The sequence below is a fragment of the Scardinius erythrophthalmus genome, assembly GCF_964197995.2.
Source record: "Scardinius erythrophthalmus genome assembly, chromosome: 16".
Classification (NCBI taxonomy): domain Eukaryota; kingdom Metazoa; phylum Chordata; class Actinopteri; order Cypriniformes; family Leuciscidae; genus Scardinius; species Scardinius erythrophthalmus.
In genome coordinates, this window is record NC_138236.1 from 14469130 (window position 1) to 14484254 (window position 15125).

General features: G+C 37.4%; 1 long non-coding RNA gene across 1 annotated transcript in view; it reads right to left on the reverse strand.

Annotated features, from left to right (window-relative positions):
• LOC308704204 overlaps positions 1-14813 on the reverse strand; it is a 48399-nt gene extending 33586 nt beyond the window's left edge. The window contains exon 1 of the long non-coding RNA XR_014031776.1: positions 14682-14813. This is a non-coding gene — a long non-coding RNA (uncharacterized lncRNA). The remainder of the gene's footprint in view (positions 1-14681) is intronic.
• Between the last annotated feature and the right edge of the window lie 312 nt (positions 14814-15125).

Here is a 15125-nt window from a genome sequence, read left to right on the forward strand (position 1 = left end):
TGATTAATATTCGCAGGTTCCCGCCTTCTTCTTCTTCCCTTAACTTGAACATTGTTACAGACTTGTTCAAAAAGACTCTCAGCACTCAGTAGTTATAGGACTTTACGGGTTTGAAAAATTCGAACGCATCCATGAATGAACTCGCTAAATCCATATAATCCAGTGAACAGATATTGTTCTCATTCCATTGTACTTTACAAAATTATTTAATTTTTAGTGTCTATCTTGAAAATGGTTATCAACTTCAAATTAAACACATGTCTAGTTCATCAAATGCAGGGAATTTAACAGTTTGGACTTGGTACATGCCCAGAATTTCTAATGTGTGTGAAATGCCAACAGGGGGTATTTTCATGGCAGTGCCCATGAACTAGTCCTCTGCACTGGCACAGTGTTTGCTGACTACACTAACTCTCGCGCTGTGGGCCAGATGGCAACACATGTTTGCAGAATACCGCAATCATGTTGCTTGGTCACGATGGCCATGGAGACATGCAGACCACCAGCTGGTAATCAACCAGATGCCCAATCACATCATGGAATAATAGTTAGATGTTGGGAATTTGCGTACAGCTCTGATGATTAAATCTTTGTTTAGCAAGTAGTTTATCGGCAATGTTGATTCTTGGTGTCCCTTTTTTTTGTAATGCATATCCAAACAGTTTGTTTAAACTGGATTTCCTGTGGCCTTTGTCTTGATTAACATGGTCACATCAGGTTTGTGTGGCTCATCCAAGCTCTGCAAGCCATCTCTCAATCCATCATCTCTCCCAACACCTGTTCGTTGTTCCTCCATGTTCATGATAAATCTTTCTGTCTTTCTCGTTTACTGCTGCTCATCCATCCATCTTTCCGTTTCTGCTCCCTCGCTCGCGTTCCCCATGCTGGGTCAGGTCTGAGAGGTCTGAGTGTGCGGTTGTTAGCTGATGCCCTTTGCAGAGCAGCGGGGTTCTGGCCCATCTGCCCGTTTCAGCTCTTTACCCCGTCTACTGTCAGAAAGCAGTGCACTCCAGATGCAACTGCTGTGACTGCTGAGCCCTCCGAGCCAAAATGGCTGCCAAGGCTCAGAGCCCTTGGTGGAAGTTGATTCAGAAAATGATCCAAGACCAGATTACTCTATGCAAACTCCAAACCTACAGATGCACAAAAGGGATCTAACCCAATGGAAAAGGTAGTTTTGTATTGATTTGGATGTGGAGGCAGTGACAACTTTGGCAGTTGCACGAGGATACTACGATTATAAATCATGTTCTTTGAGGTTAGAGACCCAAAAAGAACACATTTTTGTCTCCGTTTTTTTTTTTTTTTTTTTTTTTTATGCAACAATGACATATGATGACAGGATAGCATGGCGTTTGTTTTCTAATGTTGTGCTAGCACCTGATGGCTAAATGCCATGTGCATCCACTATTATAAAGCCTGGATCTTAAAAGCATGCCAATTTATGAGGAAGAGCATGGATTTTAGTGTGTATGGTATGTGTGTCATCGTCCAGTATGAGCTTGGAAACGCAGCGGTGTAATTGCTCCATCCACTTGAGAACATGTGAGATGACACATAAGCTCCGATGATTAAAAGATAAGATTTCAAAGACAACTGTTTCCCGCTCAGGCAGCTTTTAACTGAGGTGCCAGTGAACTCATCTGAGCCAAATGTCCTTCCCTTTTACTCTCTCCATTCCAACAAAATCTACTGCCAAGAATAGACATAAAACACCCATCTTATTTACCCAGCTATATTTACATCCTGAAGGCAGGTCCATATTATTACAAAGTACAGTTGATAGTATACAATAAGCAGAACCATTCCACCTCCTCAAATTGAAAAAGTTTTAAGTCGTCCATAAATCTTTGGAAGTCACTTGTAAAACGAATAAGTATTTATAAATCAACTTGTCCATGACCCTTTTGCTTTCTCTTTTCCATCTCTTCTCACCTCTATATATGGCAGCATGTTTTACTTTTTTTTTTTTAAAAGAGAGTAACTAAAACTGTATATCTTACATTTGGGATGTTTTATCTCAGAATATTTCATTATTGTAACTTTATTTCTCATAATTTAAATTTTATTTGTTAAAGTTGTAGGGTTTTTTTTATCTCAGAATATGACTTTATATCTCATATTGTGACTTTTTCATTATTCGTAATTTAGTTTTTTAAATCTCACAATATCTTACAATTGTCACTTTATATCTCACAATTGTGATTTTTTTCATCACTCTGGCTTTACAAAATGGCAACTTTGCGTGTTTATTTCTCAAATTTTTATCTCTTTATATCTTGACTTTTTATCTCACAATACAGCTATATTTTACTGTATATATTCATAATTTTTACAATCCATATCTCACAACTGACAATTGCGACTTTTTTGTAATTGTGACTTTTTTTCCTCACAACTGCAACTTTGTATGCTATCTCACAATTGCAAGTTTATTTCTTAAAATTTGTAACTTTTTATCTCATAGACTAGGCTATATTTTATATATCTTAGAACTGATGCTTTAAATATCACAATTGTGACTATTTTTCAGAATTTTGACTTTATGTCTCATAATGGTTACTTTGTATCTCACAATTGCAAGTTTATTTATCAAAATGATGACTTTATGTCTCACAATATGACTATTTTTCTCACAATTATGACAATTTCTTGTTTTAAACTTTATCTCATTTCCCTTTTTTTATTTTTAACTCTGAGTTGGAAACGGGCTTCCATAAATATTTGATTCCTGCTATGTCAGTTCACCTCATTCTTTTTCACATTTTTCACACTCTTACCATAATGACAGGTATAAGTCAATAAAGCTCTCTCCCAACAATCAGTGTGTTCGACCAATATAAAGAGCCCTGCTATAATGAGACAGAGATTTTAATAATTCAGAGTATTTCCCTAGTGGGACACCTGGTTTGTTCGTTTAATTTCATACACCTGACACTCATTCCACATTAACACTCTAGAATACTGTTGCCTGATTTCTGAGTTAAGCCAGTGCTGACAGCCGTTTAATTTGCCCTGGGAAAGCTCTTGGAGAAACCGTCTATTAATTATAGGAATCAATCAAAGAGCTCTTGGCCAATTGGCCATGCCCAATCCAGACTGATGAGAGGAACGATCGATGGGTCCACAACGCTGCCTCCTTCAGACCCCATGAATCAGCACCTGTTTGAAAGCTGAAATAAAACATTAAGATGTTTTTCGTGAAGAAGACAGAGTGCTGGAGTGTACAGAAACAGTGACTAACAGATTGTCTAAATGACATAAGGAAGACGAAACTTGCCTGATTTAAGACAAAGGATTTATACCAGATTGAAGCCCGTTGGCGGTACAGGAGGTTATCAGTAGGGCTGCTTTATAGATTTCATAGCCTCCGAACTGATTTAACTTGTTCCCATAAGGCTTCCCAACTGCACAAAACCTCCCATTTCTATCAGTTTCCTTCTAGATTACATTAAATAGTTTTTGCAAATGAGGTTTATCTAATCACTGAGAAATGTTGCTATGTGTTGACCAGGAAGGATTCACAGTTTGTCCTCTCTGTGCAGGTTTTTCATTCATTGTTCTTCTTGGTTTTATATATATTTATGCAAGGAAGGTTTTTTCAAGGCCATTATGCTAAGTGCCATAATGTAGGTCCCCTGTAGTATCCCAGGGTTAAGCGCCTTCCCCAACGCTCAGCCAATGGTCAAACGAAGGGCAGGGACATTAGAACAAACGCTCATTTTGAGTTAAGTCAGCATGATAGGATGCCCTGAAGGGAGTTTGAACCACAACCTTCCCTTTACTGCTTTAGAATTGTTACCCACTCATTTAACACCTTTTTACATATACACACTCACATCAATTTATGCCAGCACACTCTTCACTGTGTTTCCCACTGCAAGCAGGCAAATGGTTCTCAAAGGTATAGGCACTTCTAGTGTCCAAGAAGAAAAAACCTTACTGTTGCACAAAGCAGTCCTGTTATACAGTCTGAGTGTTCTCTAAGCCTAAAGGAGCTCTCACTTTTATCACAGCATGAGGAGACTTTCATGGTGATGCCTTTTTAAAGCACTACAGGTGCTGCTAGGCAGGATTGTGGAGTTGCAGAAAAGCATCAAATTATGACACATATAATGGAAAAGGGAAACGCATACTTTACAGACATTTTCCCAGCTTTGTCTGGTTTAAAATCAGAATGAATTGTCTGCAACTCATTTCAGTAATCTGACATATAGCTGAATTAAACAAGATATTGAATAAGTAAAAAAAAAAAAAAAAAAAATTCAGGCCAAGCGTGAATTTGCTGAAACAATATCAATAGATTTGGCTATATTGGTTAACAGTACCCGTTTGAAAAGAAAAGTTGTTTGTGTTGGCTAATGCAACTATTGCCTATTTTCCTTCAATTTTTCATATTCGTTTTGAGTCACAAGCCAATTCAGAACTTTTGGAACTGTTTATATATTTATAATAGTATTATTTATGCATGGAAACCATTTTAAATTAGAATTAATGTGCATAACTGACTGTCTTAGTAAAGATTATAATAATCACTATTAAAAATAAATGATAATGGATACGTTTGATGGATTTTTCGTAAAATATATCAAATCATTAAAGAAACAAGAAAGTTTAATTTGATTAGAGGAGTAAATAGAGAATTTATTGCCATTATTTAGTCTCTTAATGTACCTTTCTTGTCTTATTTTTAATAAATCATCAGTGCATGTTGTTCCAAAGATAAAAAAGTAGTTTATCTTCATCATTTTAACCCTGTGGTGTAGCCAAGTTTATGTTCTAATGATAATGGTTTTCCTTATTATTTTCTCCATTAGTTGTTTGCCATAAAAAAGCTTCAATAACAAAATTATAAATAAAGTATATAAAAGAATGTATTTTCTCTGAAATTACATGCACTGATGACTCATTAACAATAAGACAAGAAATGTACATTAAGAGATAAGGGCAATTTTGATTTTATGTTCAAAAGCCTGAGCCAATTAACCCTGAACACCTGAGCAGGACCTGAGTGTGTGTGTGTGTGTGTGTGTGTGTGTGTGTGTGTGTGTGTGTGTGTGTGTGTGTGTGTGTGTGTGTGTGTGTGTGTGTGTGTGTGTGTGTCTAAAACTATCTTTTGTGAGGGTAAAGTGAGGACATTTTGTCCGGTCCTCACTTTCTGAGACCCCTTTAAAGGCCTGTTTGAGGGTCAGGACTTGGTTTGAGGGATAAAGTTATAATTGGGTTAAGGGTCAGTTTAGGGTAAGAGTTCAGTTTAGGCAGTTAGTTGTGATTGGTAGGGTTAGGGTAAGGAGCTATTGCATTGTGTCAATGAATGTCTTCACAAAGAATTTGTGTGTGTGTGTGTGTGTGTGTGTGAAGCAGCAGGTATTTAACATGGCACTATAACTGATGGTCATTGGCACTGATTATCCCATCATGATCTGAAGACATTCATGTGATTACAGAGGTGATTTTTGAAAAGCAAGTGGCACCGCTGATTATAATCCAGCACTAAAGACCGGTAGCGTAAGAGTCGAAGCACTGTCCCTCTCCCAGACCTGTCATTTAGATAATGAGATGAGAGCGGTGGGCGTTGTGAATTCCAAGGAAAGGATATTCGCATATTCTTTGACCTTGACTGCAAGCACCTAATGCATTTTGAGGATAGAATGCATTTTTCACTTAAAATAATAACGCAATTCCATGTCACGCATCCTGAATGTCATTCAGAGTAATAATTCATTTTCACACCTAAAGATCTCAGTGCCCTTGATATTTTGACTGATGGGTGTCAGTGTGAGTCTCCATATTAGCGGTAGCCTAACTGATGATTTGGATCCTAAATGTTTCAGCTAACAGGGACAGTTTAAGCACCACAAAACAACTGGTACCTTGTGAATATTGTAGGCCCTATGTTTAAAGTCACCATAAAATAGCAAGTCTTTTTTTATAATAGTGCTTATTATAAATTAATTATCCATGCACATCATTTGCTCTCTATTTTTGTGCTTTTTTTTTTGTGCCCTCGTAATATTTAATCAAAAGCATTAACTTCCCCTCCCTCTCACAACGTCATCTCTTTTCTGATGCCGTGTACACCGGTGAAGGTGGGACAATAATCTCACCCCTCCAGCAGCCTTAGCCTGGGTTTCCCCATGCTGCCTTGCGCGCAGCGCGATTTTATTCACGCTTCTAGGCAGCCTGGACACCATGGACCAGATTTTCCCCTCAAAAAGGGAACCAATCACAGAACGGGGAGGGAGCAGCAAGACGATGACGACGTCAATGCGACACACCGAAGCAGTTTGTTTATATCTATGGATCCAACATGGCATCAGACGCGAAGTTACCTTTCGATGCAGCCTTAGTGTTCTAAGTAGTTTAGAACGCAAGTTTATTTCGTCTTCTTCCTCGTCGAATTTCTGTCGCTCTACATACGGCATCTGGTATAATTGAAACGATTGGCTATGAGCTACGTACAGGCGCATTTGATAGACATTCGTAGCGTCCAATAAATGGCTCTGGGCATTCGTAAACCACGCCTCAAATACGAGAGAATGAACATGTGGTTCCCAGACCACGTCTCAATGAGGAAGAGGTCTGACGTTAGCCAGGCTACAGCAGCCTGTCAATTACATGAGATTGTAGCAATTAACAAACAACAACAATCTAAACAATTCATGATGTTCAAAATAAAATAAAAAAACTTTTTTTTTTCGTCCGAGAAGCCTTTTCATTCAGATTTACGTCACAACTATGCCAACTTTAATATCTTATCAACAATTGTACAGAAGAGAAAATTGTGGTTAAAAACTTTTACTTTGTTACAAAAAAAGTGAAATTTTTATTCTTCAAAGATTTCTGAAAAAATATACTGAACAAAGATACGATTGAAATAAACAGTGTTTTAAGGTTTTTAGGCCTACAGAAACTTAAATGTAAAATAACACTGCACTTTATAAATAAAATATAGATTACAAATATATTTACAAAAGATATTCAGTCAAGAACAGCAAGTGAAATTTCTCTTTGCATTTTGTTGTTTGATTAACGTTATTATAGAGACAGCAGCAGGAATATTAGGCTGCTGCTGTCACTGTAAGAGCTGCATGGATCTAATATACTGTTATGTATTTTCTTTGCCAACTTTTGACATGCACTAAAACGGACAGTATGGCATTTTTCGCCACTAGGGGTCGCTAACCTATTTACAATAACAAAGGCGTAGATTGATGATGTAACATTTGCTAAGAATTATGTAAGATCAAGCCGACCGATCTAATAATGTTTATGGATGACTGAATACATCGATGTTTTTATCATGACTGTGATATGAAGCAGTTCGGGATTGCTAAGAGACAGCTATCAGCTCCACACGCGACGCGAGTCCCGCGGATATAAAAGGAATATGGACATTTCATTCTACCGAACTACACGCAGAATTACTACTCACAGGTCAGTTTATTAGACAAATTAAACTTGTGAGGTAACGCAGCGCTGTTTCACTTGGTCTAACATTACACTATCACACTAAACTGCATTTGAATGTGTTTAAATGTATGTGTTAGTTTGTCTGTATGAGACTAGCAGTAAGCTAGATCAACATTAGAATAACATACAGATCATATTCTGACATTTTATCATTGTTGAACAATATAACATTGATTAGTTTTATGTAAATGTGCTCACCTGTTTAATAAAGTACATGTAGGAGCGGTCGAAGTCTCGGACGTGGAGCTCTCGTTTATATACTGTCTATGGGAGCTCTAGGAATCTCGAAAACACCGCGCTGATATTGATTCTCGTTTTAGTTCTCCTTTTTTATCCAAAGTCTGCTTGCCATGGTCCATAATGTTTGAACGAAACAACAACAGCGTGCAAATAGACATTGCGAACTGCAAAGTTGTCGCGTCAGTCGCTTTGGTTACTATCAGAGGGCTCTGGTTGCTATGGCAGTACGAGCGGAAACCAGGGACAACGCGGATATGACGCCATTGACAGCGACAAAACGGAAATAAAGAAACGGGACGTTTCTCGAATTAAATTACAAATTTCTCCTGGTTTGAAAGTTGTTGGGAACAGTCGGGATAATGTAAGTACACAACTAAAAATATATATATAACATAGATATAGTGATTTTTGCTATTTTTAAAGCAAAAAAGTTGTATTGTGCCTTTAAGACGATATTTTTGTGTGTATTTGTCCGTTTAGCAACTCAGCTCAGCGTGAAAATCTTCTTTCGCTTGAATGGTTTAAAATCACTTTTTCTATGCGTGTGCTTTGCATGTGTGTGCAGCCAAGAAAACAGCGCGCAGGTCTTCTTGGGCTTAAATTATTTTAAGTCATATTAAAATGCACACAAAAGAATCAATAAGAAATCGAATTTTAATCTTAGAACAAGTATCCAATTCCTAACCTTAAGTATTTGCTTCCAGAATTGGAATTGATTTTCGATTCCCAACCCTTTAGTCATAGTTTTGTCTTTTGATGAAAGACAAAAACAAGAACATATAGCCTAGGTTTTTTAGTCAATAATTTATGTCAGATTCACTCATTTTAGGTCATTTCTATACTGTAAGTAATATAATATTAAAATACTGTAAATTCTTCATACTTTCGTTATTCTTGTTTTACTGCTTTGTAATAGAAAGAGCATATTCACAAAATGACTTACACATTCTGACTAGCAAGGTTACATTTATTTGATCAAAAATACAGTAAAATAGCAATACTGTGAAATTATTACACAGAATAGATTACAATTTTATTACAAATATTATTACAACTTAAAATGACTGTTTTCTATTTTAATATATTTTAAAATGTAAACTTATTTCTGTCATGGCAAAGATCATTTTCAGCAGTCATTACTCCAGTCTTCAGTGTCACATCAGAAATCACTCGGATATGTTCGGATATGTTTTTATCACAGTTGAAAACAATTGTTTGCGATTGCTGATTTGTTTTTTTGTTCTTTTTTTAATACTGAGTCTTTAATAATGCTTGAAAGTTATATTACGGCTAGTTGTTTTTGCTGTATTTTTAAACCAGGTAAAAGTTGCTTGTGTAAGTGTTCTTCAGCCTGTTGATTTTTGTTCATGGTATTCAGCTATAATGAATGTTTTGGAATAAGTCTTTGAATAAATTTGAATGATATCTACATTTTTTTGTTTTGTTTTGTTTTTTCTTACCTTATTGCAATTGAAATTAGGAATTTGTCAGAATCTGAATCTTTAAAATTCAAACGATACCCAACCCTACTAAAACAAAGAAACTGTAGAAATTGTGAATAATCTTAAACAGGGGGAGAGTGTGACAGTAGGGAGGAAAAGTGCAGGGAGGGGTTGATGGAATCAGTAGGGGGTAAATATCAATGTGTGTGTGTGTGTGTGTGTGTGTGTGTGTGTGTGTGTGTGTGTGTGTGTGTGTGTGTGTGTGTGTGTGTGTGTGTGTCTCTCTAGAGGTACGGTTTTCTACTTTGATCTGTTCACTTGGCCCACATTAAGAGGTGGAGAGAGAGGTTAAAGCTTTGTTCATGGTGTTTTTTCAAGATAAACACACGTACGCACTGTTTATCAGCATATATCCCTTCAAGTTTGAATGCTTGTGTATGTAATTTTTATAGAATTAGGCAAGCATGTAATCACTAAGGAGATGTATGTATTTATCACAAACAATAAAACCCTCCCCTGCCCCCATCCCCTGCAAAAACATAAAGCACTCCCCCCGGAAGCGGACAAACAATAGGACCGCCTTTCATGTACCGGCGTATGTGTGTGAGCCCCTGAGATACGGGATAGTTTCATAGTATACCGTAACTCCCACGTGAGAGAGGAGGAGATATTGATTGCTCTGAACTGCAGAAATTTTCTCCCTTGTATCTTTCATCCCTCTCTCACTTTTTTCCCTCTGCCTATTGTTGACCTTGTAAAAACACTTTTTCCCCAGGCTGGAAATGAGATGTCCAAATTCAATCTGGGTGCTGACAGGTAGTGTTTGGATATAACAGAGTAGGATGGAGGCAGGCAGGCCAAGGCATTGTTGCATCACAATGGCTTTACAAGCTTTTGAGTGCGCTATGGGGGAGATGTGATGCCACTCTAAACATTGCCATCTGCTGGAGATGACAGTCATATCCTTAAGACTTTCCTATTATTAAAGTTACCATGAAATCAAAATTGACAATTATTATTTTTTTATGGAACATTGCGGTATTTATAATAAATGATCCATTAACATCATGTTTTTTATTTTTTATTTATTCATGTTATCATCAAAGTAACTTCTCTTCTTGTCTCTGATGACGTTTTTACTGGCACCAGGGCAGGACAACCTGTCACTCAGCAATTATAGCAAACAACAATGATCCAATCAATTCCCAATGAACAAAATCAAGTCCCACCATACATTTTTTTCTTGTTTTAAAAGCTGTTTCAATCGGATACACAGTGCAATTTAAGACATATAAAGCAACTTTAAGACAGAGAGACAAGATACAAGACTACAACATCTTTTTTTGGTTAATTAAGCTACAGAGTTGTTGTTCACAAAGAGACGGCTATTCTATATAATAGCCTACCTGGAGAAAACTTTGATTTGAATTTGATTTGTCGAGGCACTTTCCGAGATCATTCCATTTCATTGCGATTGTTTTTGTGTGTTCCAGACATTCGATCAATCTGTTATTACTGTTGGGCCAACATGTTGGGGATTTTGATGGTGATTTCTGTAGGTTAAGGCAGGGTGTCCAAGCCTGCTCCTGGAGGGCCACACCTGTCTTGAAGTTTCTAGTATGCCTAAGACCTTGATTAGCTGGTTCAGTTGTGCTTAATTGGAGTTGGAGCGAAACTCTGCAGGGCAGTGGCCCTCCAGGAGCAGGATCGGACACACCTGGGGCTTAAGGTGTGGTCACATTTACTGCCGCTCTTGGAAGTATAGGTGGCGAAACCCAGTCATTTTAATACGAATCCGTGTGATCAGGTTTCATGTGAAAGCGAAAAAGTTTCCAATGTAGATTTTGCTTGTGTTCAAGTTGGTCACACGAACATTCACAGCGTTTAACAATAGAAAGCTGCTTGGTTTGAAAGTGACTTCTTTGTGAGCTTCATGCATATTGACAATAGACTAAATTGACCTTTTTTGCCCACAAAATCGAAAGTTTGCTAATGTGACTGAACCTTTATATTGATAACAACCTGTGACGACAAGTGACCGTATTTATGAGTGATTATTCATTCAGGAATGATTCATTTGAATCATTTACTCAACCGATTCCTTTAAACACGGAGGCTGCATCCGAAATTGCATACTCTCTTGAGTAAGACCGCTAAAAAAGTACGTTCCATAAAGTATGAGTATGTGTAAATCGAGACATACTACATATGCCGTGTTGTTATTATCACCTACCAACAACTGTTGCGTTGCTTCACTGCCATTCACAAATCCTTAGCTGTGGCCGCATGGAGTAGTAAAGTAGGCTACCCATCATATGCACACTTCAGAATCTCCCCGGAAGCAGGAGGTCATCCGGCGGGTACTGTTTGACTATTCTTTTATGAGTAGCCTAGGCTAACGTTACTGAGTTCGGACATCTGTTGCCACATATATCTAGTCTATAAAACTCGTCAAAACTCCGCAAAACACAACAAGCATATTGGTGAGAACACTCGTTTAAACAGCATACACACACACCAGTCCCGGATATTTGACTGCACGTCACATTATTTACATTATTGATGCTTCAGTCGTAATGCAACGGACCGGTCTACGGGACATAAACTAAACTAGTAGTAAAATATGCAGCCTGATTCATTCAGGAACGAGATACAGTAGCTACTGCATCATTCACTCAAGCAATTCATTCAAACACAAATCAATCTGGAACGAAGCATCATCACTGTGTGTTGCTCAGATGTGCGATTCAGCTTGGAACTATTGTTGATGACGGAGCAAAGGTAGAGCGAGGGTATAACTGGCCATTTTGAGTCTAAAATGTAAGTTATGCAATATTAACATTGGGTTTATTAAATAGTAGGCTATAATGAACCTGCAGTGTGTGTATTTACGGTTTCTACCAGCAGGGGCTAACAAGGCCAGCGAAACTCTGACCCTTGGTTGATTGCATCATAAATGTATCTTTTTCGTGTCATTGTTTTCATGAACAAACCCCTATCATTTCACCCTCTGTCTCTTCCATTCTACCTCGCTGGACTAGAACGATCTGTATGGCTTCTCTGGGCTTTGAATGATTCTGTCTGAATCAGTCGTGCTCAGCTGTGTAATCCCTCTCTCCGTTGAGCAATTCATCTTTATCTCACTCCTCCAGTGTGTGTGTGTGTGTGTGTATGGGTGTATGCTCTTGCAGGTTCCTGCAGCATCTGTCAGCATGTGCTAGCCTTTCCGCTGAACAGAGCACTTTGAGCTGCCTTTGTAAGACAATATGCAGTCATATAGCCAAGGCATATGCATTATAGATTAGCTCTCATAAATAGACAGACAGAAAGAGAGGTGGGAAAGAATAATTTTTTAGGAGTTCATAAAACTTCACATTTTCCATGTATTTGCATTAGGTATTGAAAGTTGTATGAAAGACAGACGAATGGAATCTATTGGAAATAATGAGCTGATTATGAAATTTTCATTTAAAATGTCTGCTCTGAATTAATTATCTCTGACTGGAAATTTGAGAAACTGTATTTTGATACCATGTATATAAGCAAACAAGGAAAGGATTCACTAAATGAATGGTTTAATAAATGAATGAACACCTTAAATTGTCTATGAATCTTTTTCTCAGTGTGCTCATTTGCCCCCAACTTAACCTCAATAACTCAGAATGTTAAACTAGCCATCAGAGTAAGGTTTTCTGTTCAAAGTAATAAATAAATAAATAAATATATAAAAAGAAAAGAAGCTTCTTCTATCATTATGTTTGTCAAAATTTTATTTATTCAGGTGGGAAGAGAGAACAGGAAATGATAGAGTGAAGAGCTGGAACAGAACTGGGAAATCTTGCATACCACACTAAAACTGGCACTGCCCACATCAGTGCCACAGCCCAATGTTTCAGACCACCATTTTATTTTTGTCATAAATGTAACATAAAAGGCAACACATGCCATTTTGACAAGGAATATTTTTATTCTTTAGTTCTTTAGTTGAGTAACGAGTTACTTATTTGATTATAGCAAGGTAACCTTTGAGATATATTTGAGTTATGACACCTCTTGTGATAGTTTGTAAAACATTTTATTAATGTAAATAGAATGTACATCACGGCGTACTAGATCTGCTATGCTGCTGCTGCTGCAGAGCAAGTACGAATTTTCCTGCTAAATGCTCGGAACATAAAATTAATGGGAACATGCTGATATAATGATTAAGCAAGCAGACAATGCAACTCCATATTCACATCTTTTATATTGCACTGCCAGGCAAAATATAGCCTATATGCTGAACTCGAAGACCTCAAACAAACTGACCAAATGTAAAACCCTCTAATTTGGAGCTCTACAATTTGCAAGGAACGTAATTATTACCAGCACGAAAATAGATTCAGTTTTGATTCTGTTGTGATGGGTCACCATTTGCTCAAAATTCTGGAAGTTAAATGGTGGTGAGGGCCTCAGGTGGAACAAGCCAGTCCACAGGTGTGGTAGCTGGATAAACAGAAATCGTATTTCTATTCATGAGGCATGCATGCTCTCTCTGCCTAGAGACCTGTCCATCTCATCTCTGCTCAACAAAAAACAAACTGTGACAACACAATTATCAGTTTTTAATTAAACAAACATCAACAGAGCGTACACCGCGAGCGCTGAAGAAAGACAAAGAATGCCTAAGAGTTTTTACATGAATGTGTGTGTGCATATATTTTGGCAACCAGAAACTTGTGGGTGAGATAAACGGTAACCAATAGGATAGGAAGAAAAAAAAAAGTGGTTTCTTTAAAGTTTCAATTCAATTGTCTCTTCTAGACAGCTATGTGATTCAAAATAAGGGATTACTCATCTACAAATGAAAATTCTCTCATCATTTATTCACTATCACGTCATTACAGATCTGTATGACTTCTTTTTATTGTGGAGCATCAAGATATTTTGAAGTTTTTTAAAATCGTCAATGAAATTTTGGCCCCCATAGACTTCCATTACAAAAAATGGTTCAAATTTTGTGTTCCACAGATGAAAGACTGGTTTGGAATGAGTAGGATGAGTAGATGATAACAGAATTTTCATGTTTGGGGAACTATCCCTTTAATTCTCATCATTTTCAGATTGATACTAAGAACAAAGTATCTCAACAATGTCAAACTGCTCAGATCAGAGATAAATTAGTTTCTGTTTTTATATTTTCCATTTTCAGTTCAATTTTAGGTGAAGTTTTATTATTGTTTTTGTTTCGTTTTTGTTAGTTTTGGGGTACTTAGTATTTATTAGTATTTTTTTCAGTTTTAGTTTTATTTATTTTAATACATATTAGAGTTTGTAAGTAATAAATACAACTAACTATAACTAGTCTACTTTTATGTGTCTACGAATTTTGTCAATTGATATTCAAAGAAATATATCTAATCTGAGAACATCTGAGCAAAAACATTTTTCTCTGGTTTTGTGGGTGGCATAATTACATGTTAATCTAATCATTTGTCCTTTGTCATAGTGATGTCACTGTAGCAGACATTATTTCAAAGAACCAACCTGTCAGATGATCCGTGGGCGTGAGCAAGCTTGCGAAAGACAGAGACGTATAGAGAATGACAGCGATATCTGGAGTCAAGTCCTTGACTGAACCGCAAAAGTGCTGACACACGTGCCACCCCTGAAGTGTCTATCAGTCTGCCTGGATCGCAACAGAGATAAACTAGCTTTCGGTCCCTAATGACTGAGTAAATGTGGCATCCCTGTGATAAAACATGACGTGCCACTACGCCACGCAGTAGTGAGTGATTTCAGCCTCACAACTTCATTACAAATCCAAGGACATGATCGCAGCCGGGCACATTCCTCCTCACCTCAGGCCTACACAACCAAACGCCCCTGCCAGCTTGCTCTGACAGCCCTGACAGAAGAGAGGGTCACAAGTCATGCGGCCAGGCATAAAATACAATCAACCTGCCACTGAAATGTATAGAATTAATCTTT